We start from the raw sequence: 26,979 nt of genomic DNA on the forward strand, positions 1-26,979 counted from the left end.
ATTCACCGATTATGTACCGGGCCTATTCCAAAGTAATTTCGATCGATGCTGCCAATCGTGGATAAATGTATCTGAGAAAATAACTTACAATTATAGTCATCGACTATTTTTCTAACACGCATTGACACACGATGTTTTTAATACGAATTATTTCTGCGTTACATTAAGTGCCACATTTCAAGAGATCCCTTTTTCGTAACCTTCCCTCTCTATCCAAGAATAACACGGCAATAATTACATATCATTATCTGGCGTTAATAATATCTATTTGTCGTGTTTTGCGACGCCGCGCCATGTATTGCTGAGTAATCGCCGTTCTTCGTACGACAACTGGATGACGATGACGAACACGACGACAACAACGACGACACTTGGAACAGACGACAGGCATGAAGGTAACAATAACTCGGAGCGAGAGAGGTGCCGCGCCGCGCGCGAGCGTTGCGTAAGAACGCAATTGCGGATGCGACGCGTCAGACGCTCCCTCGAGCGTGTCGGTCCATCTTAGCTCCGCAGGTAGATTTTTCGCGTAATCACAGTGCCACCTACGTCTTCCACGGATTTTCCTCCTCGCAGCCTCCGCGGCCCTCGAAAGATACGCGGAGTCACGCCTGTCTTCCTTCGGCCTTCGTTCCTCCCTCCACCCGCCTCTTGTCGCTGCAAATTCTCCGTTGGGAAACTCGCGGAATTGCTTCAGCCGTTGCTACATTGTTTCTCATAAAATATATTTACGATACGAGATCACGTGGCGCTCGCTCTCTGGCTCGAATCTAGTTTATCTTGAGAGAAGTTTAATGTCGGTTTTAAACATTTATTACAATTGACGATGTGATAATTTTGTAAACTATATTTATTTAAGAAACTCCTATCAAATAAAAACCAAGAAATGCGTTGAAAAGTTTACTCAAATTTGGCCGATACCTACAAGTAGTTTCTATATTTATCTAACATATCAGATGCTACAATTTTTTTATCATGTTATAATTTCTTATTTGTGGGGGAAAAAAATGAGGGAATTATCTGCCATCATCGATCGGACATACGGATAGCGATATCCTATCGGCACCAGTAAAGTCGATCATACCCGCAGCTTTGACGATATCAAAACCGGAAAAGCCATTTTTTTCTTTTACTAACGCACGGCGCGGCGGTCGGACATAATCGATCTTGAGGAATGAAGCGGTATATTGGTAGCTTGAACGGCAAAGTTCCAACGGTTGCACCTGCCGGAGTTGAACGATTCTGAAGCCAATGTAGTTACGTTTTATTCGACACATTGGAAGCCGGTTCGACCAAGATAGACGGTGTTATCAGACTCAATAACGCGTGAGCAGGCGCGTTGTTATTAACGACATTGCGTGTCATGATGCCGGAGAACATGAACGGAGCATGTGGAAGGAGTACCAGCAGCTACAGGTGGTTCTGGGAGAGCGTGTTACATCTCCGTCTCGGCTACCGATCGCGTTTCTTTTTTCTTTCATATAAAGACTTTATTTCCTGCGTTGTACTTATAAATGTACATACATGTTGCCTTGCGTACCTTTTTCGCATCGTCGTCTTTCTGCTTTGGCCAAATTGTTCGAAATTATTAAAATAAATGAATTTAAAAGAAGAATGAAGAAGAATTAGAGTTTTCGCGCAAGAGGATGATGTCAGAATTCAGACGTGATTAAGTTCCGATATATGAGATGAAGGAAAAGGCATATTAATATTTTGATGAATATTTATACCGAAATAATTAATCAAACATGTCGTCTGACGCTGACTCCCGTGTGAAAGGAAAAGATGTTTTAACTCTTTGCAGTGTATATCGATAGAGATGGTAGATCACTTTTTGCGCATACGTTCTTATATGTCTCGGAATAATTGTAAGTGAGACTCGTAGAAGCGGGATTCTCTTTTGCGGGAATAACTCCCAGGCGAGGTTTGAAAAACGCGGAATAATGCGGCGGCATTGTATGCGGTATAAATTCCTGAATGACTGGAATCCTGATACGGTCATCGGATTCATCGAATGATGGAAGACGGGAGAAGGCTAGGAGAATCGGTACGTGTTCTTTTAAGAATCGTATAGGATGCTAGTCATATGTGGTAATTCTTGGTGATTCGTAACGTCAACGACTCATTAATGTATTATCACTCTAAAACGACTCAATAGCTCAAAGTCTCTTGCGCTCTATAAATTTCTCTGCTTAAATCAATCATACTTAATATTCAGAGAATATAGTCTATTCTAGAACAAATAAGCGTGATTTATCTCTAAAGAATATAATCACGATGTCAAATATAGGCAACACAACTTCAGAAACATATACGCTAATTGTCTAGAATTTAAGAAATAATTTTAATTAAATATTTTTTATTAGAAATATTAAAAAAAAAAAATACAGACTCTTTTTTACAAATATTAGATATCAACTTTATATTTTCAAAATAAATTTGCAAATAATAAAGAATTTTACAACTTTTTGAAAGGTAATTGAAAAATATTTTAAAGTCTCTATTTATTTTGTAAAATCTCGTGCAAAATACTGGCGGCATCTAATAATCGACAAAGAGATCGTTTCCATATTTTGCTGTCCAAAATGACGTAATAAGTTCGTGGCATAGAAGCGGCGTTAACGAACCAGTTGTCAGATTTCTGCGAAATAATGGATCCGTAAAGAGTCATGCGTCTCCGGCGATACGCGCGTGTGCGTGCATCCTGCACGCATGCACGTACACACACACGCTCGGCCGGACCCGGGAAGAAGAAATTACGTAAGTCCTGAAGTCCCCGCTTCCACTACGATACGCGTAGTCTCTATTCCGTTCCGTCCTCTCTGTGGTTTCCTCGTCTTTCTATAGCCGACTCGTACCTCGATCCGAATCGATGATACGCGAGCGGAGGCGTGCGATCGTGTGCGTGCGAATACGTTACACAGTTGCGTAAGGTCGCGAACGAACGACGCATCCGGCTCTTTCGACTCGTCGGATAGGAAGGACCGGAAGTCCTTTGACCGGATCGGTTATTCGATCGGACGTTTCGAAAGGAATGACTGATTAACACGGCGGTAGTTTTGTCGATTCTAATTGATCTGATCGCAAGATTTGATCGCGGACCAATTATACGGATTTCATTTGATTACTTAACTAAATAGAAGACCTGAATAGAGAAGTTATATCGATACATTATATATCTGAGGGAAACCAACACACTCTTATTACTTATTATTATTAAAAAAAATATGCTAATGTTTTATAACGATAAAAATTTTATAGCGTAATAATAAAAAATTCTTTATGGAAAAAGAGAAAGAAAGCATCGAGAGGATCAAAAGGATCGAACTGCATGATACGCATAACGAATCAGCTTCTACGCGAATGCACGTGGGCAACGGTGCATTTGCGCGTCACTTCCTCCATCGAGTTCCCGCTCGATCCGCATCGGCACGCGGATTATCATTTATCTCTCCTCAGCATCTCAAATTTATGCAGAGGGATGTTAAAGCGCGTTTAAATCCCCAACATTTTTCTAATCGTTTTAAAGCACTTTTTCTCGCTGTCTCTCGTGCAACGTTTGCCTGTCACAATCTTTAGATAAATCTTGACTGATTTCTCAACGTCTGATATCAACTAGATGAACAAATAATTTATCGTTTCTAGCGGTATCATTTACAATATATATATATATATATATATATATAGTGATTAAAATAAATAATGTAATGTCAAACGTATTTGATTTAACAACAAATCCATGACAAATCCGTCTTGCTTTCAACAATATATTAATGTAAGCAAATATTTACTTAACAATTCTGATGAATTTGTAATTAAATTCCTCAATTTTAATTATAAATTCATCAGAATTGTCATTAATATATAATAATGTCTTTTTGTAATAGAAATATTGGAATATTTTCGAGGATTATTTAAACGTGCAACGTCGAGCGACATTTGCGATTCCGTTCATATTGAATTTAAATCATGATGAGACAAGAAAGTACATTACGAATGAAGCATATATTATGTCGTCGATGAAAAACGCTTGGAATCAATCGCGCGCGGAAAAATGCTCATAATGAACGAACGCAGCGATCATCTACTGCTGATGCATCCGTCGCAATAAAGTGCACATACAGTTGTTTATTACGTAAGCTTGGTCGAGTCGGTACCCATTAATCTCAGCTTAGTTGTAATTAATGAGTGACATTCCACCGTGAATTTTTTTTTTTTTTATCTTTTTCTTGCTCCTCTTCTCGCATACGGAAATCGGTACGATATAAAACATATGTGAGAGCGGAAAGTTTCAAGATTATTATGTATAACATAATACAATGTTTGTGCTTAGTAAGAGATTAGTAAATGCAAAATATTTTGCAGATTTATACAAGTCATGGAAGTGACCCACAATTGACGGATGTATGTTTAGTATGATAGATAAAAAGCTGATTTTGATCACATCATCCCGTTTTTCTCATGTATTTTTATCCGTGTTTCTTTATTGATGCACCGAAGTAATATTGGCGCATTCAGAGAAACGGTTGTAAATATAATGTTTAGTAGCAATAGAACATTATGAATTGCGTTTATTTTTTTGTGCGGGATAAGTTGTTCAATGTGTGTAATTAAGATCAAAGTTGTGGTTTCTTTTTGCAAATTTTTTACAAATATATAAGTGATTCTGAATCAATATATAATATGTACATCAACGCGATTATTGTTTCTTATCTTAAAAAGGAATAAGGATTATTTTTTATTCAAAATACTGTATCTGTTTATTGACAACAAAATGATTATTATTACTATAATAACTGCCAACGAAATGTTATTATTTTCTGTATTGAAAAGTTAATTTGTTAAAAGTAGATTGCAAGTTTACACAGAAGTTGCGGCAGCCTGGCATGAATCGCGCTCGGGCCGTTAATTAAACCGTTGGCTATCGCGACGATTAATCTATCGACATTTCCTTCGGGCCACTAGTTTCTTCATTCGATCCGATCCTTCTTATTTTCGTCTCAGTCTCTTCTCCAGAAGTAAGATCCAATGTATGCACGGTTCATTAACGAAAGCACATTCAAATAACTTGTAATGGTAACAGATGATAATTGTATAATAAACAATTATTATAACAATAATATAATCGATCCCAATAATTCCAATCGCGTGGTGTGAAAGAGAAAGAACTTAGAGGAAGAGAGAAAGCGGAGTATATCGACTCGATGACTACACGAGAGCTTAAAGTGTATATCCATGCGCGCGAGCCGCGCGTATAGAGACGCAGAAGCGACTAGGAGGTAAGATATCCTCCGTTCATTTTCTACCGATGTGTTTTAGACACGCTTCTCTTGCACATGTGTGTACGTCGACTTGTCGAGCGTGAATATTTATGCCCGACCTCTCTCGCGCTGCCTCTGCCGCGATCCGCGATCCGCGATCCGCGATCGCTGCGAGCCAAGAAATCTGCCGCATTCTGGAAAAGAGAAATACAAATTCTTCTGATTTATAGCGCGAATTCGCTCAGCCAGTGTCGCTCAATTGGCCGGATGCATGCGCGATTTCCGTCGATTATAATTGACAAGACCAAAATGAACGCGATGAAATATGTAAGAGTATGAGATGCAGTGGAAGGAACGCGGAAGAAATAAGTATACTAATGTCTAATTCTCATCAAATTGCATTAACAGTAATGTGATGATAAATACTCTCATCTTTATTCGCTCGTATAAGAAGCATTTATAATTTTAAATACGCATTTGTTCTATAGGAAATATTGCAAAAATAGATAAAGTTTCTGACGGTAAAATTTAGCATAATAATAGTTGAATAATGGGAATCATTTTTCATGAGAGAGCGCAGAGTTTCATCGGATGCAATCTGCGTCGTCAATTACGCATTTCATTTCTAGTTATCTATTTATTTGTTCATTAATTATTAATACGCTGCAATTAATTACAGTCATCGCAAGCAATTTACATACACCCTACATTCATACGTAATCTTGTAAACTACAAAATTGTTCGTATTGTTTCTCGGAAACATCAGCTTTTTTTAGGTTCTTATTTAATTAATCGGTTGATTTAATATCAACGAGATAAAGATTTATTCATTAAGTTCTATAGCGTATTAAATTATGCGATCTCTTAATGTGACGATAAAATAGAATAATTGTGTCTAATAATCAAAACATTGCAGGTTTATGTAATTTTATTAGTTTCTATATAATTAATTATTTTATATAAAATTTACAAAAAATTAACAATCCATTAATCTCTAATTTATCGCTCGCTGAGATTATTTACGCGAGAGCTACTTCAATATTATAAAAATAATTTGAATCAATGTATGTAATATAAACATCTTATTTTGTAATTTTATTTTATTTCAACAAAAAATTGTACTTAATACAGAAAGATTATTATTTAACGTTATAGTATACATCTTAATCTTATAAGAAAATTACAAATTCTCTACACGATTATTATAGAGATAGTATAAACTGTATATTTTTGTATACGTATACATATATATGTACAAGTGCAATTGAGTTATCAAACGAGATACGAGATTAATCCACTTTGGTAAAACTGCATTGCATTGGCATGGACAAAGGCAAGAGGCAGACGGTGAAAATGTGTTGCCGGTCGGTGTGCGAAGGAAACAAACTGCTAACCTAATGTGTGTCGGGATAGCAACACGGCACGCTGATTTATACAAGCGGATCGATTGGAATCAGTGCCGCTCAATCGGCCGATACACGTAACCCAATCTGCGTTATACAGAATCGTGTTTTGATCGGTATCGGGTCAACTGCAATGCAATTTACACGTTTCTCCTACAATTTCTCGCCGTCTCTCTTTCGCATTCGCGCTCCAACTCTCGTATATACTGTCCTTGTCTTTTATGTAATTTGTATCGACAGTTTTTCTACCACAACGTGATATTAAACCGGTATAAAACGTGAATTAGAATTATGTTTTTAATTCGTTAAAACGTGATACTAATAATAATATGTATTAACACATCGACAACTGTGTAGGAAGAACTTTGAGTCACGTATATCAGGCAAACGTATATTGAATAATATCGAGTGATAGAACTCGTTCGTTTTTAAGGGCATTATACATAGAATGCGCGTTATAATTAAAAATCAAGGCAGGAGCGGGAGAATCTTGCAGGGTCGAAAAAGTGGCGCGCAGCTAAATGCCGTTAAATCACACAGCGTTGAAACAGGAATTTCAAGTTCCAAGTGCCATGCACTTGCAGTACGTGGTAGAACGTGGTGGAAAATTATGCAAAAAAAATGTAAGCTCTGACAGGTTTCGTTATCGTGCGCGTTTTTCCACACTCCTAGCGTCTCGTAAGCGCGTCATCGTCGATCATTGAGTCTCGCTAAGCCGGGAATGACTCTGGCTCGCGGACACGCGCTCTATTTTGGTCATTGTAGAGGCACCTGCATTATCTTACTGCTAGGTGTATCTTTTGTTAAGTCCGTTGAATAAAGCATGGCCGTAGTGACGGAAGAGTATCGATTTACCTCGTCGCGCGGTAGCGTCCAGGCCATGTGCGATACGTGCAGGTCACACACATATCGTTTCCATTTCAAATACCGATTTTTATCCGGGGAAATAAAATTGTGCTTTTATTTCGTCGCTCTGATAATAGTAACTCTTCCTCCAGTGATATATATCATTGTCGGTAATATTTATAAAATAAACCTACATTTCATCGATCCACTTTGTTCGACATAGGTATATGCTTGTACATATGTATGGTATATGGGTAGCTGGTCCGTATGAAAAATTATACGCGAACAGTCAAAACAAGCGCGGCCGAAATAACTTTCGGACACGCGAAATTCGGGTTCGCCTTACGAGCGACGAGAACCGGCGATCTGATAACATTGCAGGAAATTATGCGGGAACGAGCGATGCGTCGTGCTCCTCTTTCGTTGGGTGAAAGCCACTCTGGTCCTCGAGAGGTGAAACACTTCGCGGCACGCCTACGTTCTCCGGGTTATACACGCGAGTTCCTTTTCTACTTCGTTGCGGTACTTGCTGCATTTCTCGCGCACGTTCGCATGCTTCCTTGTTTCGTCGCGACCGGATATGAACTTTTACCGCGCCGAGAGTAAAAGCAGCGTCTCTCGATCGCCGGTACGCGACGGTGTCGCGACCATTAAATCCTATAAATCCCTCGACAAAAGAAGGACCGTCTACCTCATGACAATCGTGTTATTAGAAAGTAGCATACGAGTAGCCTCGATTGATCCTTCAATGTCGACAACATCTTTCTTAGAACGAGAGTTTCTATTATCGAAGAAATAATGAAGTTGTTGTTCTTTTTTTCTATAAGGAAGAATAAAGAAGTGTATCATAAAAATTTACTATAGAAAATAACGTTAAAAATAAAGTTGGCCTGGATATAAATTTGCTCATTTTATAATTCCCATAACTTCTTGGCAACAAAATGATTTGTTTTTGCGATGAGCCAATAAATACCTAGGATAAAAATATTTTCTTACACGTAACATTCTAAAAATTTCGCGACTTGACGAAAGTCAAAAACAAATGCCGCGAAGATTCGACGTATCGCAAGCATGAGTTTAACGAGCCGTTTAATAGACGCTTGCTTAATTACGAGCTGCCAATATATAACGCTAGGAATAACGCTGATTAACGACTCAATACGCCAAGACTTTGTAGTTATAGTCGGTTCGCTATGAAATAGACAACGCCGATACCAGTACTGGTTTCCTAGATTAACTTTTTCTCTATACTCTTGGGAACGATCCTTGACGATCGTACGTAAGCAAACCTTTCCGGGAATTCGCCAATTCAAATCCAATATATATCTCTCTTATAATCAAAGAGTCTCCTATAAAAGTAGCAAGATGTAAATTTTTTTTCAGTAGTCACTATTATTAATAATAAAGTGCAGACGTATATAAAATATACAAATAAACGAGAAAAATCGATCTGTATCGGTTGTATATTAATGTAGTAATCGTTTTGATAAAATTAAGATAACATAGAAGAATAGTAAAATTGTGAATTTTTTTCCTAATTTATGAGGTGTGATGCAGGTGTAATGCCTAATACAACGCATGTGTTTTTTGAATGGCGATGATATTCCTATTTTTATCACCTAATAACAGCGGTTTTTGCCACATTCACGTTCTAATAGAAAATTAGTATCGTCTTACTGCGGCAGTTTTGGATACTGGCGAGGCCGCAGGACTGCGCCTAAGCACGAAAAGCGAATAGCAGTATATAATGTCTATAGGTATATGGGATGTGCCAAGGTACGCCCACAATGGTCCTGCCAGTGTTTCTCAATTCGTGCCGACTTTACATCGCTTTTGTTATTTCGTATATACAGTTAATATATTATAATACATTGAATTTTTACTTTTGAATAATCATTTAATCGTATAATTCTTTACTCGAAGAAAGCTGTTTTCGTTTTGTGTCTATTTTTTCAAGATTACATTAGTTCGCATTTTTTTAAATTTGTAAATTGTAAATCTTATTTTGATCTTCAAATAATATTCCGTTCACATTCCATAATGTTACAAATTTTTAAATTACTAATTAATTAATTTTATATTTATAATTATAATAACTCAATCAATGTAAATTCATACTTTATCATCTCTGTCTAGTTTGCAATTAATTATCCGCAATTTTCCACATAATTTTACTAATCATATAATTGAACTAATCATTACGATAAAATTATATAATTAACTATAAAATATTAGTATTGCAATTATATGAATGGAAATATTTAATTGAAAGCATAAATTAATATTTTTCACTTATGTCATAAGCTATCTCTTGTTACATATGCAATCGATTAAATTTTTTGCTACTCAAATAATAACAGTAAAATTTAATATTCTTTTTTTTTCAAGAATTCTTCTCATGAGATTCGTTCATCTACATATGTTTTTTAATTCATCCATCATTTATTCAAAATGTCTTGTCGTAGAATATGTAAATATGTATACCTATACATATGCAATTTACATATACATACATGTGTTATTTAACAATAAATATAATTTGTAGAGAATGCACGTAAACTGCGTGCTATATGAAATAATCATATTAAAGCTTGAAGAAAAGCAATACGTCGGCGCCGAGGCAATTAATGTAAAGAGAAAATTTGTGATTCCTCGTCAGGCAAGTCAAGTGCGTTAAGTACCACTGTGCTGCGCGAATTTATCGGGGAGAGTCTTGATGCACAGCCTGATTTTTGGCAAGGAGGGACCTCCTCCTTCGTCATCGGTACAAGTTTTAATGCGTTTTACGGTCCCGACTAAAAACCCATTAAGGGCCCGTCGGCGGGTGGGAGGACAAATGCTCCCTTCCTCAAGGACGCGTTGAAAATTATTTCCTCTCTCTCTCCCCCTGCGAGAGAATGAAACTTTGCGTTCGTAGGAGCTTGGCTCGTAGTGATCCACCTGACGTTCCAAAGTTTCATCTACCTCGTCGTCTTCGTTTTCCAGACGAAATAAGAAATTTAAATTGCGACAGGCAGCTTTTAAAGACCTAACGAGTAAAACGTTACTTGCGCGAAATTTCTAATGAAGCTGCCGGGGCGATTACAGTTTCATATATACAAGGTATATCAAAAACCATTATGTTTTTCAGTTTAATCGTGCTGTTATTAAAATGATAATATATCTACTTTTTGTCGCGGTATGTATAAATATCACGATTTAAACGGTCGATATTACATTAAATTCTACACGAATTAGAAGCGAATCAGACAATGGACGCCGATCGGTGTCACAGCGGATGTGCAACTATATTTATCGGCGCTTTTCATCGGCAGTGCCGGCTGATACCCGCACTTTTCGTCTTCGCAAATTTCCGTGAAAATATCAGTTGCGGGTTTAGCCACGCAACTTGCACGCATGAATCAACGCTCGTCCTGTGGGTAACGATGGTTCATATCAAAACCATTACATAAAGATTTATAACGCAAAGTGCGTCTCATTTGCATCGTATCAATATTAATAGCTAAATATATACATATATTACAATTCGAATCTTGTAAAAACCCTAAGAAATGATGCGCTTTTATTATAAAAAAATCTCGTTAATTTTCTCTAAAAATAACACGTTATTTCAATGTGTTAAACATGAATTCAATTATGACGACAAATGTAAGAAGCGTATCTTGTTGGGTATATATGTTGATCTTTGGTACATAATACCTACTAACCAGTCAACATTATTTTGATAATAGAATTAAACATTAAGTTATACTCAAAACATTGTCATTTAAGACATTATTATTACATTTTATTTCGTGGTATTAATTATACCGTTCTGTGATTGATGTAATCTATCTAATAAGATACTTGAACTTTACAAAGTTGCATTTAATGCATGAGATAACAATTAATATCAGAGTAATACTTTTTATTCTAAATGCAACTTGCAGAAGCATTATTATTATTCGAATATCAGTCGTAGCGTACATATATCTGCATTTGTTGAATATTTTACTACTACTCTATTTCTATAAATATGTTAATCAAACATATCGTCTATTAATTCTTTTGTATCTAGTACAAAAAATTGACGTTACTTTTCACTGTTGGAAAAATAATGAGGCTGGAATATTTAATATAGCACTGAATACATATATCATTCTTTCTTAACATTTATTAAATATATTTTCGGAAGGTAAACATCAATGCAATAACGTAAACCGATTGCTGGATACTTTGCATTTAATAAGTGTAAATTAAAAATCATCATTCAAGATATTCTGATGATTAATGTTACCAGCGGTGTCTCTTCCAAGAAAATTCAAAACGTCGAAAAGCGCTGCAAGAAAACCTCCCGTAGTTATTTGCATGAGATCGAACTTCTGACTATCGATTCTATTATCGTTAAGAATTACGTGCGCCTCTTGAATTATACATGCCCCGCTCCACCCTCTGGCCGCACCGCACCGCACGAACACATACGAGAACGGGAGAGCAGGACGAGGCAGGAGCAAAAAAAGGGGAGGGGGAGGGGACAGATAGGAGAAGAAGTACGGGCACGATATTGATGCATAAAACGTGCATATTTACGAAGCCTGTTTTCACGGATGTGAATACCCGGTATGCGCGCGGTACACGGGAAAGAAGAGGGAGACAGCGGGAGGTGGAAAGGGCGGGAAGGGGATTCCGCGCGGAGAGAAGGCCGCATCGCGCCGCGCAACGCTATTTATTTATTTTACCCTGGCGGATGGATGTAGAGAGAGAACTCGTTTGCGCGCGCGATACATACTTAACGGGGGCACGTTATACATACGTATACATGCGATGCGGAAAGCGCGGATCCTCCTCGTCGTAATGAACGACGACGGGTATCCGACGCCACCGCCGGCTAAAAAAAACTCTTGGCCCACCGCTGCCGTTCGCCGATTTTTCCAGAAACGCACCCCTAGCGCGAACACGCGAGATTACCAACCTCGGGTCCGCGAAATTACGGAGGTTGGATCGCAGCGAGGCTAATCTGCCGAGTTTAAGCGAGAAAACGGGGTAAGGAGGTGTAGAGAAGAAGGAAAAGAGATTGCAGCAGGTTTACTACCGCAGGAAGACGGTAAGAGTATTACGGAAAATGGATACTTTGTCGACGATAGCGCGGTTGTATCCGTTGAAATTAATATCGGACTGCCTAAGTATCGAGAAACTCGCGCCTCAGTTAATTATACATACAGTGTCTCGATTAACTCTTGTCGCGATTAACTAAACCTTCTTTTATTCTCTGTTTTATGATTTACATAGAGTATATTTATAGAGAGACTGAAAATTTTTAAGTAGGCATTAAAAATTTCAGATAGACAATTATATTTAAGCTTCTAATTATTATTACGTTAAAAAATAATATTTTATTTTACACATTGCATATAACTCGAGTTAATAATGTAGATAACTTGTATCGTTTGATACGAGAGAAAATTTGTATTGCAGCACTTTCCAAAATCAAGAACTTTGCTTTTGCAAATAAATCTTGTTATACTCGTGTGTGATAAGTGTCATAATTGTGCATTAATTTATACACTGAATTCTATGCGATAAATTATATTTATATACAATAAATATATATTAATATTATTTCCTAAAGTCACACTACCAAAATATACAAGTAATGTTTATGAATGTATACATTCGTGAACATTTGAGTAGATTACACAACAATCAACTTGATAGATTTTTTGACATTAGCTATTTCAGAAAAAGATTCATGTTTTCAACAAAAAACATATATTTCTTCGTCTATTATGCTTCACTCACGTTAGATGTTAGAAATGATATCGGTCGACAAGAGTGATTTCCTGTTGGAACATGCAATCTGAAAAACGATATCGTGAAACTCCGCCCTATCAACAATCTAATAAAATAACAATGGTATTATAGGAAAGTTTTATGCACGCGGGGACGCTGCGCTATGACCAGTATGCATCCGCGCGGCTTGCTTTGATATCCGTCTTCGTCTCGCGTGCGATAACTATTCATAAGCGAACGTTACACCGAAAACGACGTTACATCAGCCCCGCGGTAACCGTGTTTCTGTCATACAGTGTCGACAAGCCACTTAAAACGCGCGCTCTCCTCCTCCGCCATCACCCTGCGGAGGAACGCCCGGGCGAAACGGCGAGAGTAAACTAGATATTAATGCGGACGTGTCGGACGTCGGGAGGGGGAGTGGACCATTATGAATTACTCGCCCATGTATATGTATGAGAGTAGCGGCCCTATGCATATTCATAAAATAATCCTCTTGACCCCGCGAGATCGGAGGCAGATTGTCGGGGTAACGCTGAAAGTGCTCCGAGGGCGGCGCGGTGGAGGGTCAGACGAGGCGGTGCGGTGCAAATCAAGATGCAGTGTTGCATTGAAAGATGCGCGTTTCCTACGCCGTGAACGGTGGACGTGCACGATTCCAGACGATGTATATACCCTGTGGTAGGCGGCAAGTGGGCATAAATAAAAAAAAAAAAAAAAAAAAAAAAAAATGTCCAAATAAATAAAGAACGATTGCAAGCGAGCAATAGAGAGACGAATATGGCTTATACTACGATAAGCGAGGTAATATTTTTGGGAATATATTATTTCGTGTAAAAAAATCTGTATATCGTACCACGCATTCTTACAAACTTGAACATAAATTCTATTGCTGGCTGTAAGAAGTTTAGAAGACCAAACTTTCCGGAAGACGCGAGACAAAATGGAAATAAAGCGAGCAATCTCAGAAAGCCAGGACGAACCAGGACTTTTTCCCGTTGTTTCGCAGTACAAATCGCTTTTCTTAACTCAATTACAATGCTCCTGCTTTTAATGACGCCCATAATTACAGCGGCAATGTCAAAGTTAATTAAAGTTGTCGGATCGCTATCTTACTTTCATGTCGAGGCCCACGTAGCGCAACGGCGTTTTCCAGTCATCGCCATAGCAAAAACTTTCAGTAGGCTACAAATATATTTGTGTATTAGAAGTCAAAAATGATCCGGTGACTTGATACCCCACATATAAGTTTAAAGATGACAACTTGTTAAAACGGTGATGTTATCATTTTATACTTTATGAAAATTATACGCGAACAATATAAAAATTTAATTTACATAATTTAATTCAATGCAAATCTTGCGAATAACAGTGTGTGTGTGTGTGTGTGTGTGTGTGTGTGTGTGTGTGTGTGTGTGTGTGTCAGAAAATACGATTTTGTACTATAACGCCGAGGTAGCCGAGTTACCTTTTTCTAGTCGCTTCGGTGGCGATACAAACATCAGCAGACATAACAGGTCGCTTGCCTTCCTCTCGCGACTCGCTCCAACTCGTTAGACTTCATAGCGTAGAATCTTTATGATTATATCCTGTTTACGCGCAGGATATTACATCGAGAATTTATGTTACCCTTTTTCTAAACGGACTGTTTAAAAATTGGATTTGAGTCTCTCTTTCTTTTTTCTCTCTCTTTGTCTCTCAATAACATATTGAAGGAATATATAATACATTGATTAGCTACAAAATAAAATACGGCGATGATTTATATGTGTATGTATGTAATACGACTGTTAATAACATTAAGCATGAAAGAACAAAAATGAATACGACCGGAAGGACGGCGATACATCCTAGTAATTTTCCGTTCGTTCGCGGCATTAACGCGAATGCTTCACCGCGCGGAATTCCATTAAGGCGATAATTACGCAACTCATAAATTTACCACGAGCCGGAACAAATCGCGACGGGTGTCATCCCGACGGCCCTTCGCAGTTCATAAATTAAGGATTAACGAGCTGCCGATGTTTGCAGATCGTAATGGTAGGATCCTCTAAACGACTTTGGTTGCTGTATAATTCTGCCGCCCTCCTAGATGAAAAATTTCGGCTAGTTAACGATCGCGCGTTAATGACTATATATGCGAAATGTCTACGTTGTTGACGTGCACGTCGAATGCGTCGTCGCGATCGCCGCGGAAAAAAAAAATTCGTATATTTTTCTTCCGTGTCGTTCGCGGTATGGAAGATCAGACGCCGACTCGACTGGTTGTCCGGATAATTAGCAGATTTGTAAGGGCAACCGTTTGCTAATGAGACCGCCTCATTTGCAGATCTATCGATTAAAATCTGTCGTCGTCGCAAACCGCACGCGCTCGCATATACAGTCCAGTTGGTTGCATTCATTGATATCGCGCTGATTCGAGTCGCGTCGCCATCCGTCGTCGAGACATCGCAGGAAACACCGGGTATCAGCGTGTGCTAATCGTGAGCTTATTTTTCTGAGATAATGTTTTTTCTTTACGTGTCGATAAAAAAAAATGTTCCTTTTTTAGGAACTTGTGCGACAGCGGGCAAAAATATTAGATACATTCAACTGAAATCAAATTAAGATCGTTGTCCGATAAAAGTCTTTTGTGTTTCACTTAAACGTACCTAATAATTTATACTTATTAGCGTTTCAAGAGTGCTTTTGGAATTTCTTTCGCGAACGTTATGAAATCTTGCTCTGATTTAAGATGAAAAAAGGACGAATGCGTACAGAGAAGTATGGAGATAAAAAGAAATAGAAGGTCTTAGAGATTGTGTAAAAAAAATTAGTGTACATTTATATACGGTACATTTATCAGTGGCGAAATACACGGACAGTACGGACAAAAAGCGCGGAAAAGGAAGTAGGATTGCTTCGGTAAACGTCAAAGAAAGGCAAGGTGAGAAGCAAAAGGAAAGGGCAGGGATCGCGAACGCGAGCAAAGAACTCGCTCCGTGCAATCGCCGTGAAGCCGCGAGGCGTAATATACCGGATCACCGTGTATATGTATAAGTATCACGGCATTTACGTGCTCCTGATACTTCCAGTAGTGTCGTAAGACAGATTTATCACGACTCCTTTGCATTGTATTTCCTAAACGATGATGACGATGACAAGCATATAATTTCCGTTTTGCTTTACTATACTTTAACGTTCGACGATACCATAGTTACTTCAATTGCCGTGTCAATAGAAATGATTAAGGATAGAAATAGTTTGGTAATGACTGTTCGCTACATCGATCATTACGCTGATAAGGATAACGCTTTGTTTATTAGGTATCGATTGCTTAGGTCAAGATGTTGATAATTGATAAGTACCGTAAGTACTATAAGTACAAGAAAATAACTGCGAATGCTGAAGCTTGTACATATTATCACATTAGTGATTTAAATAGTTATAAGATTATTAACGCAAAATTATTAAAAACGTTATAATATTGCATTCGTAAATATTTAAGGTGCATAAAACCTGATCAAAAATATTTTTAAAATCTTGATGATATGAAAAAAAAAAAAAAAACATTATTAAAGAAAAAATTGAAATGTTTTAGAAAATATATATTTCGAAAGTCTATATTTTTTTTTATATGAAAAAACATCAAATTCAAGTACAATTCTTCATTAATGATCGTCACTTTTTCGATTATCACGTAAAGAAACATATACAACTGCGTTGCTTGTACTGTAGGGAGTGCTCTCACATTGGAGTAATTCTTCGCGAGAGGCATAAAAGACATTCCGAAACGAAGCTAGAGGAGAAACAAAAGAGAAAACACGCGGGAAATTACGGAGAGAGGCAGAAAACGTTTTACGGCGATGCGAACCACGTGCGAGCGCGGCTTTTCGTGTCACGATTTTACGTTCCGCGGGCGCGCGTAAGCGCGCTCGTTTTCACAACCGCGGTATGGAAATCTAGGGTGCCTTTACTGCTTGTTGCCGAGGCCGGCAAGTTACAACGGGGACAAACTTTATAGTTTCTCTCCTCCGCACGAACTCGAACACGCGCAGCGCAGCACCGCCCCGTTCCCGGGGCTCATAAGCTGCACCGGAGAAGGAAGACAGCTGATCGCCGTTATAGTAGCGGAGGCAGGCTGTCCGCGGGCGCGGCTTGTGAAAAGTGGCCTGAAACGAGCCTCACTCACTGCGTATCCGTATGGAATTAACGACCGCGGGCTTGGAAATTGCGTGCTTAATCCGTAAGCGTTCGCACCTAGCTCATGTCGAGAATTAGTTTCTGCTTATGCGGCTCTATTAGACAAAAATGTCATCTAAAACGTGTAATCTACTTACATATATACAATCTTCTGAAGTACATAGAAAGAAAAGAAAAAAAGATATAAAGATATATTTGGCTCCAAAGATGGCAAAAAATTGGTATCGAAATTATATAGATTTATCTCTATTTCCTTTCGATATAAACTACTGAACTGTTATTAGCGATGAAGGTGATGAGATTTCAGAAAAAAAAACACACTTTATACATTATTTAAATTTACAACTTGATGCGATCGTAAAAAATGTCCCTCATAATTCATTATAAATATATACATTTAATTATGTTGCCCGAAAAAAGGGAAAACGCGAACACCTAATCGTCATAGGCTTCAAATCGTTAAACACAGCTCGTGAAACGCAGCCTAGAAATAAGCCGCTCATTTGTCTTTCGCATTTATTGCGCATATCGTCAGAATTAATCGTGAGATATTACATTCATAGTCCGAGAATCATATATTTTAGAAATACATTGTTGTGTCAGATTTGTCTCATGCTCTGCCTGAGCATGTCTTATCTCAAATGCCGACAGTGTCGCGATGTCAAAATCATCTGTTTCAGATGTATTCGAAAATTTATTTAAAACGAAATTTAGGCGAAATTTAGATTACTACTTTATCTCGTGCTTCAAAAATTATCGCATCTCTCGTTGCATGGATATAGTTTTAAGCCATCACTACTGTTGCGCAATTTGCTATTAAGATTGCTATTAGGAATTGCGAAAAAGTTGTGATGCTTGAGATGGAAAAACAAACATCACACTCGTAGAAAGTGTCGCGTCCGTTAAGGATTATAAGAATGACAAGACATTAGATTGTGAAATATTGAAAGTGCACTTTGCTAAATGTTTACATCAACATAAGAATGTCTGTAAATATGAAACGTGTTTAGATGTGTTTCCGCAGACAATTTGCATGCGCTCGATTTATGGGCCATTTTTTGTTATACCATCGTGTGGATTCTCGAGTGTTAAAAAGCGTGAAAGTTACAGCCTATCGACTGGTTGCTCCCCGACGATCGTACAGCTTCATTGGTCATGTCCTCGTTTTTTCTACCGCGTCATCCCTCCACGCTCCGATTGGCCGGCACCCGATACTCCTGTGTCACGGTAAAATTAAGCTTTCAGCAGAGCCTCGTATTCGGGGAATCCCCTCGACCGTCAGCTATCGATCCCCGTCCAATACCGTTCAGAATCGAAGCGCTTCTTTGTGACAAAAAAATATGGTGCGCGACGAAAAATGTTTTTCTTTTCTGCTGGTAGTATTCCAATCAATTTAATATGTAATGTAATTTTAATTCAATTTATTAGAAGAATTTTGATATTAAATTTATACATATTATGATCAATTTTGCGAGTATTGCTATAAAATAATTATCTTTTAGAAAGACTATATAAACATAAATTATATAAACGTGAAACAGAGAGAGAGAGAGAGAGAGAGAGAGAGAAAGAGTGTCAATTTAAGGCCGTGTATTTGGGAATAAAAGTCAAAGGAGCGTAACGTTAAAAGTACGATACAGACGAGGGCGGAAAAATGACAGCGATGGTAGCGGATAAAAATGCTTCAAGCAAGAACGATAAATTTTGCGCGGCAACATACAGACGAATACCTGATCAGGATGGCAGAACGAATTTAATGCCGACATGCCGGCCCGCCTCCCTCGGGTAACTAACTGCGTTTTGAAATAGTTTCGAGGGCCTACCCTTCCGGACGACAGACGACGAACGGACAGACCTACGGGCATTGATGCGTACGAAAAAGCGCGCGCATGTCCGTCCCGCCGGCCCACCAGACCGGCGGCATTAGGGAAATATTCAAATGGACCTGCGAGGCCTGCGGCATTGTTATTCTACCGTGAAAACGGCTGACGTTGTTACCTTTTATTAGCGTAATTTGTCCTATTAACCGTTTCCCAACCACCACCTTTTAACGACTTTCCCCTCACGGTCGCATGCCGCGCCTGGAGGACCCGCGTCGCGACGCACACGTTCTATAATTGAGCTCCGTGATTAATTGGTCTTTGATTAATGAATGACAAATTTTCCTCCACGTGCAGCCTTTGACTCTCTCCATTCATCTCCATTTACCTACGGTATATAAAGTATAGAGTTAAAGTACATCGCAAATAGCAAAGTATTCACGCGCGATTATTTATTTATGAATTTTCTTTATTTAGTCACACATATTATTAATCGTTGATCAAATAATATTGCGATAGGGATTACAATTGGAAATACTCGCCGTGACGTTGCCATGTATGGCGTCGGTGACTCGCGTGTTAGCGAAATATTGCACGCTGAAGAATAGATCACTTGGTAGATCTTCTTAGGCCCACGCCTCGATGAAAGTTCTTCTAGAGGCTGACTCACCGATCGAGATTAATGAGCATGCGCCTTGAAAGGCGCCGGGAAAACAATGTCGAGCTTCCTAAGGTCACATAGTGTATTGTCTTGTGCGAAAACCGTGCCTTTAAGAGTACATTTAATAAGCACCGGGATGTTCGCGCTACGTGAAGTGGTAATTAAAACGTACTCACGCGCCATGCGTGGTGCGCTTTAAACAGACCAATTTTCCGATTAAGCCTTAACTATACCGGCCTACTATCGCGGTCTCTCTAAACGAAATAAATTGAGCTCAAGTTATGTGATTTTTACAAAAAAATATTAGATTACATAAGTGCTTAATGCGTAATAACTAAAGAATGCTTTTTTCTTTTGTTACAGGTAAGACAAACGTTTCAAGAAGCAAGAGCTGAAATTGTTAGCTTTTCAAGATAAGTAAATAGAAAACAATTTTCTTATTCTATTTATTATTACCTTTACCGTGGCTAAATAGCATTCGTCTTTACATTGTTCATTGTATAAATTAAGGAATGTACATTTCGTATTTTAAATATGTAAATACGACTTATATTTGCAATAATAACAATTCTAATTGTTCAAATAAGAATGAAAGAAATCGTTCTGTTGGACTGTCATAATTATCGTATTTAGTCGGCGAGCGACTCATTGTCAGTCTCATGAAAGGTTTATTAAATAAATCGAACGCTTTTCATCCAGAATGCACTGATCGAGCATCCCGGAACAATCGACTTTTTAAAGTTAGCAAAATGTCATTGCGACTGTAAATCGACTCTCACCGGTCGTTGAAGGTTCGCATCTACGCGACGCGTTCCACTTTTCCCGCATTACTCGCTCACCAGTGATTTATGCGCGACATTTGTATGGGACATCTATAAATCGAGTTCTCTCACGTTGGCCGAAAAATCGTTTCGCGTTAGTCCACCATCGGAAATTATCGGTGAAGCAGACAGTGTGTGAGTTAGTACGTACATAAAATTATGACAATTAAGTTCTTAAATTCCAAAAGCGGAATTGCAGAATGTATTTCGTTAAAAGAAAAACTACCACACAGAATGAAAACATACATTTTTTTCTAATTGAAAGAAAGTCGAGTTAGAAATTAATTTCACAACCAAGATTAATTGATATCCAACTACGAATGCACGTCGATCGTTAAAAAAAAAACATTAAGTTTCGAAGATCAAATAGGCGATGGGACATGTTGTCTAAAAGCGGGACGTGCGGTTGCTTAGTCATACTTAGGTCGGAATCGCGGTATGGCTCGCGATACCATCTCCGTTTCCCTTCGTTCTCCGTGTGTGCGTTGCGCAACCACCTCACCTTGCCGCGAAAACGCGAGACAATGGTCTCACGTGAGACGCACAGCGTGCGAGATGCCGAAGATAACCGATCTCGCCTAGCTCCTAAAAACATCACCCCACACACACAAACACACACACACACACACGCACATATGTATATGTATATCGGCGCTGTCCTTTTGATACTTGCTAATAATGATTCACTCACGGAATATAAAAACCGTGATATAATAAGCGGACCCGGAGATGTTTGCGGATGACGAAAGACGTGGCACTATCGCGGTGTCTAATCGATTTTCGCGGAAAAACAATTTTCCAGATCGGGATTCCCTCTCACACGGATTATTAACTCAACTCTTACATATGTTTTAATCCGCTCGATGAGATTGCAAGATTAATATGATAAAAACATGCGCTTAATGATTTTAACACTTTGTAGTGTTCGATGCTATCGCCTATATTCGAAGAAAAAAAATCCCCTTATAGAAATTTTTAATCATTTGTTTCCGCTTTTGAATTACCATTAAATAAACGTGCTACATTGGTTGTTGTTATATCGAAATGACTTACAATCAAGTTAAAATTTATAAAGAATTTAATATAAATATTCTGTTATACTATATGTGAAGTTGTAATATTCAATTAAATTTCTCTCCTGATAATTTCGTACATTTAATGCATTATAAAACCACTAATTTGAAATAAAGTGAAATGTAATAACCTGTTAATAGTTTGTGTTATAAAATTTATGATTTGCTACGTGGAAAGCATTGGCGATCGAGGCACAAGAAAAATGTTTGTAAAGTAAGAAGGATAAAACATCTGTTATCGTGATACATTCACGTCTTTGAAGCTGTACAAATGCACACACGTATCACCGTCAAAGATCAATTGCAGAGATTAAAAAAAAAAGACGATAGAAAAACTAAATCAAGGAAACTGGGAGTAACCGCGTTGCCGCTCCATATAAATATAATTGACATAGACGAAGTAAAAAGATTCGACATGTTGAAATCCGAACATATTCGTATCCTGTTTATAACAAGTATAAAAAATCTTGTTTTTCTTTCACAATCTTGCGACTGCGGCGGACACCAATGCAACTGATTGCTACGAAATTAGTCACGGGATATATAACCGTCATTACAGTGCGTTATCGATGTATAGAACAAAGTTGCACGAAGTAAGATCGAAACGTGCCGATCGGTGAAAGTTACTTTATGTGTAATCAGTCGTGCCGCGAAATAAATTAATCTTCCGATATGTGTTGTATACTAGTTTGGTTTGTATCCAATTGATTTCTTGACATTCATCACGAGCTCCACGATTATTTCAGCGATAGGGTAATTCAGAGTGATATAGCCCGTCATCTAACAATAAGATGACCGATCGTAATATTTCAGTCATCCTCTAAATAACATCTCGTGTACATAATTTCCGGCCGACTCCTCAAAGAGAGCGAGCGTGTTTATTGTGCAATAAAAAATTAAAAAATGAGTTTTTGCAATTAAAAGTTAAATAAGTCTTTTTTCGTGCTGTTCAATTACTTTTAGTTACTTTTAGTTACTTTTTGGAGTTGTTTTTCTGTTTTTTTTTTATATTTATTTGATAAAGTAATATAATTACTAGTTGCTCTCTAGTAACATTCTAAAAAAAATAAATTCTTAAAATAGTTAACATTCTAACTTCAAAAAATTATATTTGTCATCCATATATTGATGTTTTTGTTTGGATGACCATCTTATCTATAAAATCGAATAATATAGTCAATTTTTTTTAAGGATTATATTGCTATAACTTTTTAGGATTTTTTTGTGATTAACTGATGATTTCGAATTTATTTTTATTTTCACATGCCTAAATCCGTTCACGTAGCTGTACAAAAAGTATGAAAACTGAATAATTGATAAGTGCTTTAGAAGCAATCAAATGAAAATATGTCTATTTATCGTGTTGTTCTCATATACAGTGTGTCAAGAAAAACAGTAAAGACTTTAAAAACAAAATAAGTTGTCAAAAAAAGTTTAGGCTCCGGATGCACATTTAATAAAAAAAAAAAAAAAACGAAAGACGACTTGTGAGCCATATAATAAAAATGCAGATTATAGGATTTTCTTTAACAAGACATAATCTTAGATTCATTGCTTACAAGTTTGCACAGCAATTAGAAAAAGGCTAAAGATGACAAAAGAAATGAAAAAGAAAATGCAGGATACAAGGGAAAAAGATGAAGCTTATTAGAACTGACCTGGCCTGGCATCTCTGACACACTTGCCAGATAAAATGACCACTCATAATTTTTTGTTATCTTAATTTTTAATTTATTTCTTTATTTTGAATCGCTACCAAAATTATGTAAAACTAAAATTAATTGATTAAAGAAATTTATGTAACAAAAGATATCGTAACGAAAAATTTCGATATCTTTTTATTAATCTAAAAACTATTTTTGAAGAAACTATGGTTATATCACTGAATTACTTACCTATAAAAATCATTCAAAGTTATTTGGGTGTAATTGCACGAAATACAATGTAGCTTAGAAAGAGCCCAGCGTACATCAAAGATATTGTGAGCATTTAAATTCGCCCCCTAAGTTAGTCGAAAGAAGTCAACGACAATCCGTCTGGCGCCTCTTGAACGATTATTCATTCGTTCCTTACCTTCTCTCTTTCTCTCTCGCTATTGTTACCATCTCGTGTAGGCTCAATAGAATCAGCAAACAATTTATTACGCCTACTCCTCGGGGCGCATCTACGCGCTTATCAACGATCGCTCGGTGCTCCTTATGAACGATCGCTTCTTCTAGTCGAGCCCCTAAGGAGCGAACAGTCGATGCTGATTCTGGAATCCTCCTCTCTTGTATGAGCACGTGCACGGTTGCGCTACTGCATGCATTAGAAATGCTTTATTTTAATAAGATATCTTTCTATGATTACATCGAATAATACAAAATGTACCATTTAAAAAAATTGTTGATATTTTTTTATTATTTGATATCGAAAATGTGTGTACATAGATACTTTTATATAATGTGTGTTTATATGAGCTTGTGAAACAATTGATATTTAATCTTATAAATTAATAATTTGCAAGCAAGATTATTTATTCATTTGAGATCTAATGTTTATCTTTCCGCTAAAAAATCGCTATTCGATGCTATCTCTTTCAAGTATTAATATCAAACTAATATTCTTGCCTTGAGGAGGCAGTATTAATAGCAATCTAACGATAATAGCGAATTCAAACGCTACTTTTTCTTTCTCAGCAATATGATCGTATGCATCGCGCGCGAGTAAATACAAATCAGCTTCATGATTGGTGTGATTTTATAAGCTTCCTCTTTCGCAAAACAAAAAGCGCAAAGCGTGGAATTTATGTATGCATAAGTAACAAAACCAGTTTTAATTATCTTCACGATGTTATTTATACAGGGGGAATATTTTACCGGGAAGAAAGGGCGGAATTTAGAATGAGGTGATTACAGCGATTCCCGTATAATGATTTCCATGTAATAATCCGCAATGAATATGCGGATCGTTATTAATAAGTGCAAATATTTAGATACGTTCCTTTCAACAATCCTTACAATACATTAACAGTGTCTATCTTAATCGACAGAAATCAGAAAAATTTGATCCCTTCCTTCTACACAATCTTGGTCATAGTTTAAATTAACGCAAGAAAAAAAAAAAAAAAAAAAGAAAAACTTGATACAACTGAAATTGTGAACAATGCCGTAAGGCCTACGCAGCTTCTTATGAATTTATAGGTCACCATAATTATGACAGCTGCGATAACCCCCGTTTAACACTCGCATCCATTCAACCGCCAACGTTAAGGATCGGATTGCTTAATCCTCGAGAGTTCACGCGTGCGTTCACGATAAATCACAAACGCGCGCTCACTAATAAATGAACAGTCGTGAATCTAGACCGACGATAAGTTTGCTCGCACGCACGTACGCACGTACACACGCACGTATATATACACCGGAAGATTTCTAGGGTGATAAAATCCCGAACGAGCGAGAAACTCATGTCCCGTAACTATCTATCGGCACCGTCTGCGTTTTCGTGAACTAGCAGGCCTTTAAAGCGAGGACGATGCGGAAAAGGCCGCGGGGGAAAGGGGGATAGTGATGGAGAGGAGAACTCGCGAACGGGTACGACATTTTCCACGAGAACGAGCTGCGCCTTGCTAACCTGCCCGAGTAAAAGCGTGAAATTACCGGCAACCGGGGTAAAATTACGCTCTCCTCTCCCTCCCGCCTCTTCCTCACGCATCTCCCTCGTCGCCTCTTTCTTTCCTCAACATCCAGCTGGCAGAACCCGCTCGAAAATTGCATGTGCCCGCTATGCGCCGAAGAGTACTTCGGATAATGCGGCTGTGGCTCACGAGTCCTGCTCCTCGTCATTGTGCGTGTATATAGGTATATGTACGCGTGCATGTGGATGCGCATGCTTGATGGGAATTTGTGCATGCCAGTGGGAACGCAACGCTACGAGGGTTTGTCCCGGAATGCTTAATACTGTAAATCTTACAGATAGAATTTAAGCAGTCTAGGAAAAATCGTTGATCGATATAAAAACTAGGAATTTGATACAAACTCACGTCTCGCATTAAAAAAATGAGAATAACGTGATAATTCTCTTTATTCTTCGCGTTTTTTTTTTTTTTTTTTATTCTAAAAGAAGAATCAATCGCTTCGCGAATGCGGAAGCGCATGATGTATGTACGACCACGATGCGTTATTTTTTTTCTTTTTCTTTTTTTTTCGCCTGCACATCTGTCAAAGCGTTAAGACCAAAAATACGGGACACAGGTTTATAAGAAAGAACGCTTGCTGAAAGCTGTGTCGAACGCGAATATATCCAGCGGTTATATACCGAGGATGTATCTCGGAAAGTGCAGCGGTACATACAACGTCCAACACAATGTACCGTTTCATCATCTAACCGTAAGATCTTCCACGTGAAACCGCAGCACGTTGCACGCGAATTTTTGCTTCATCATCATTTTATAGCTTTATGGCGTCGTGTCGCATCTCGCCGAACTCTAACTTAATTTCGCGCTTTAGCGCGAAATATAATCTACACACGCGTAGGTACATTGTTCTGCATTCAGATAATCTCTACCTATCTACTTCTCTACGCTGCTTCAATTATTTTGCGCGCGAAATGTGTATTCCCAGTGACTCCTAGAACCTAGTAAATTTATCCTCGAAGCATTATGTCGACATTTGTGTAAAATGTAAATTCCCGCAGCCACAACATAACACAACACAACACAACAGAAGAGAAGAGAACAGAACAGAACACACGGCAACTTCCGGCCGGCCGTTTTCATCGATCGAGCGACTCGCGCAAACCGGGTTAGTATATCGTGATCTTCGCGATCGAATGGAAACGTTCCATGTAGCGGCGTATGCTAATGATCGTCGGGATTTCCCGGCGGTGAGATCGCGAATCCCACGCGAGCGCGCGAGCACTATACGGCGTGTCGGCGAGATAAGACTTTATCTCGCGATGCGTCACACATTTACGACTTAGCGGTGCGCGTGCAGGCGCGTCGATGCGTGCGACGGCGGTCGTATATGAGCGTGATATAACGCACATCCTCGCCATATATGAAGAAGGGAATCTACTTCATCATCCTGCGGCCTCATGGTAGCGCAGCGCGATGTCACTCGCTCGCCGAGTTTCCGCCCGTTTTCTTATAACGTACTGCTGT

General features: G+C 38.2%; 1 protein-coding gene and 1 long non-coding RNA gene across 7 annotated transcripts in view; one reads left to right on the plus strand and one right to left on the minus strand.

The window, feature by feature from the left end:
* The window catches only part of Dll (homeotic protein distal-less), a 90,332-nt gene that overhangs the window by 39,910 nt on the left and 23,443 nt on the right, over window positions 1–26,979 (plus strand). The window lies entirely within an intron of this gene.
* LOC140668543 (uncharacterized) lies at window positions 16,256–26,709 on the minus strand. The gene is made up of 2 exons (XR_012047193.1): window positions 19,824–26,709; window positions 16,256–19,669 (listed from the first exon to the last, which is right to left on the minus strand). It is a non-coding gene; the product is annotated as an uncharacterized lncRNA (long non-coding RNA).

Source organism: Anoplolepis gracilipes, chromosome 1 (assembly GCF_047496725.1).
Source record: "Anoplolepis gracilipes chromosome 1, ASM4749672v1, whole genome shotgun sequence".
NCBI lineage: Eukaryota > Metazoa > Arthropoda > Insecta > Hymenoptera > Formicidae > Anoplolepis > Anoplolepis gracilipes.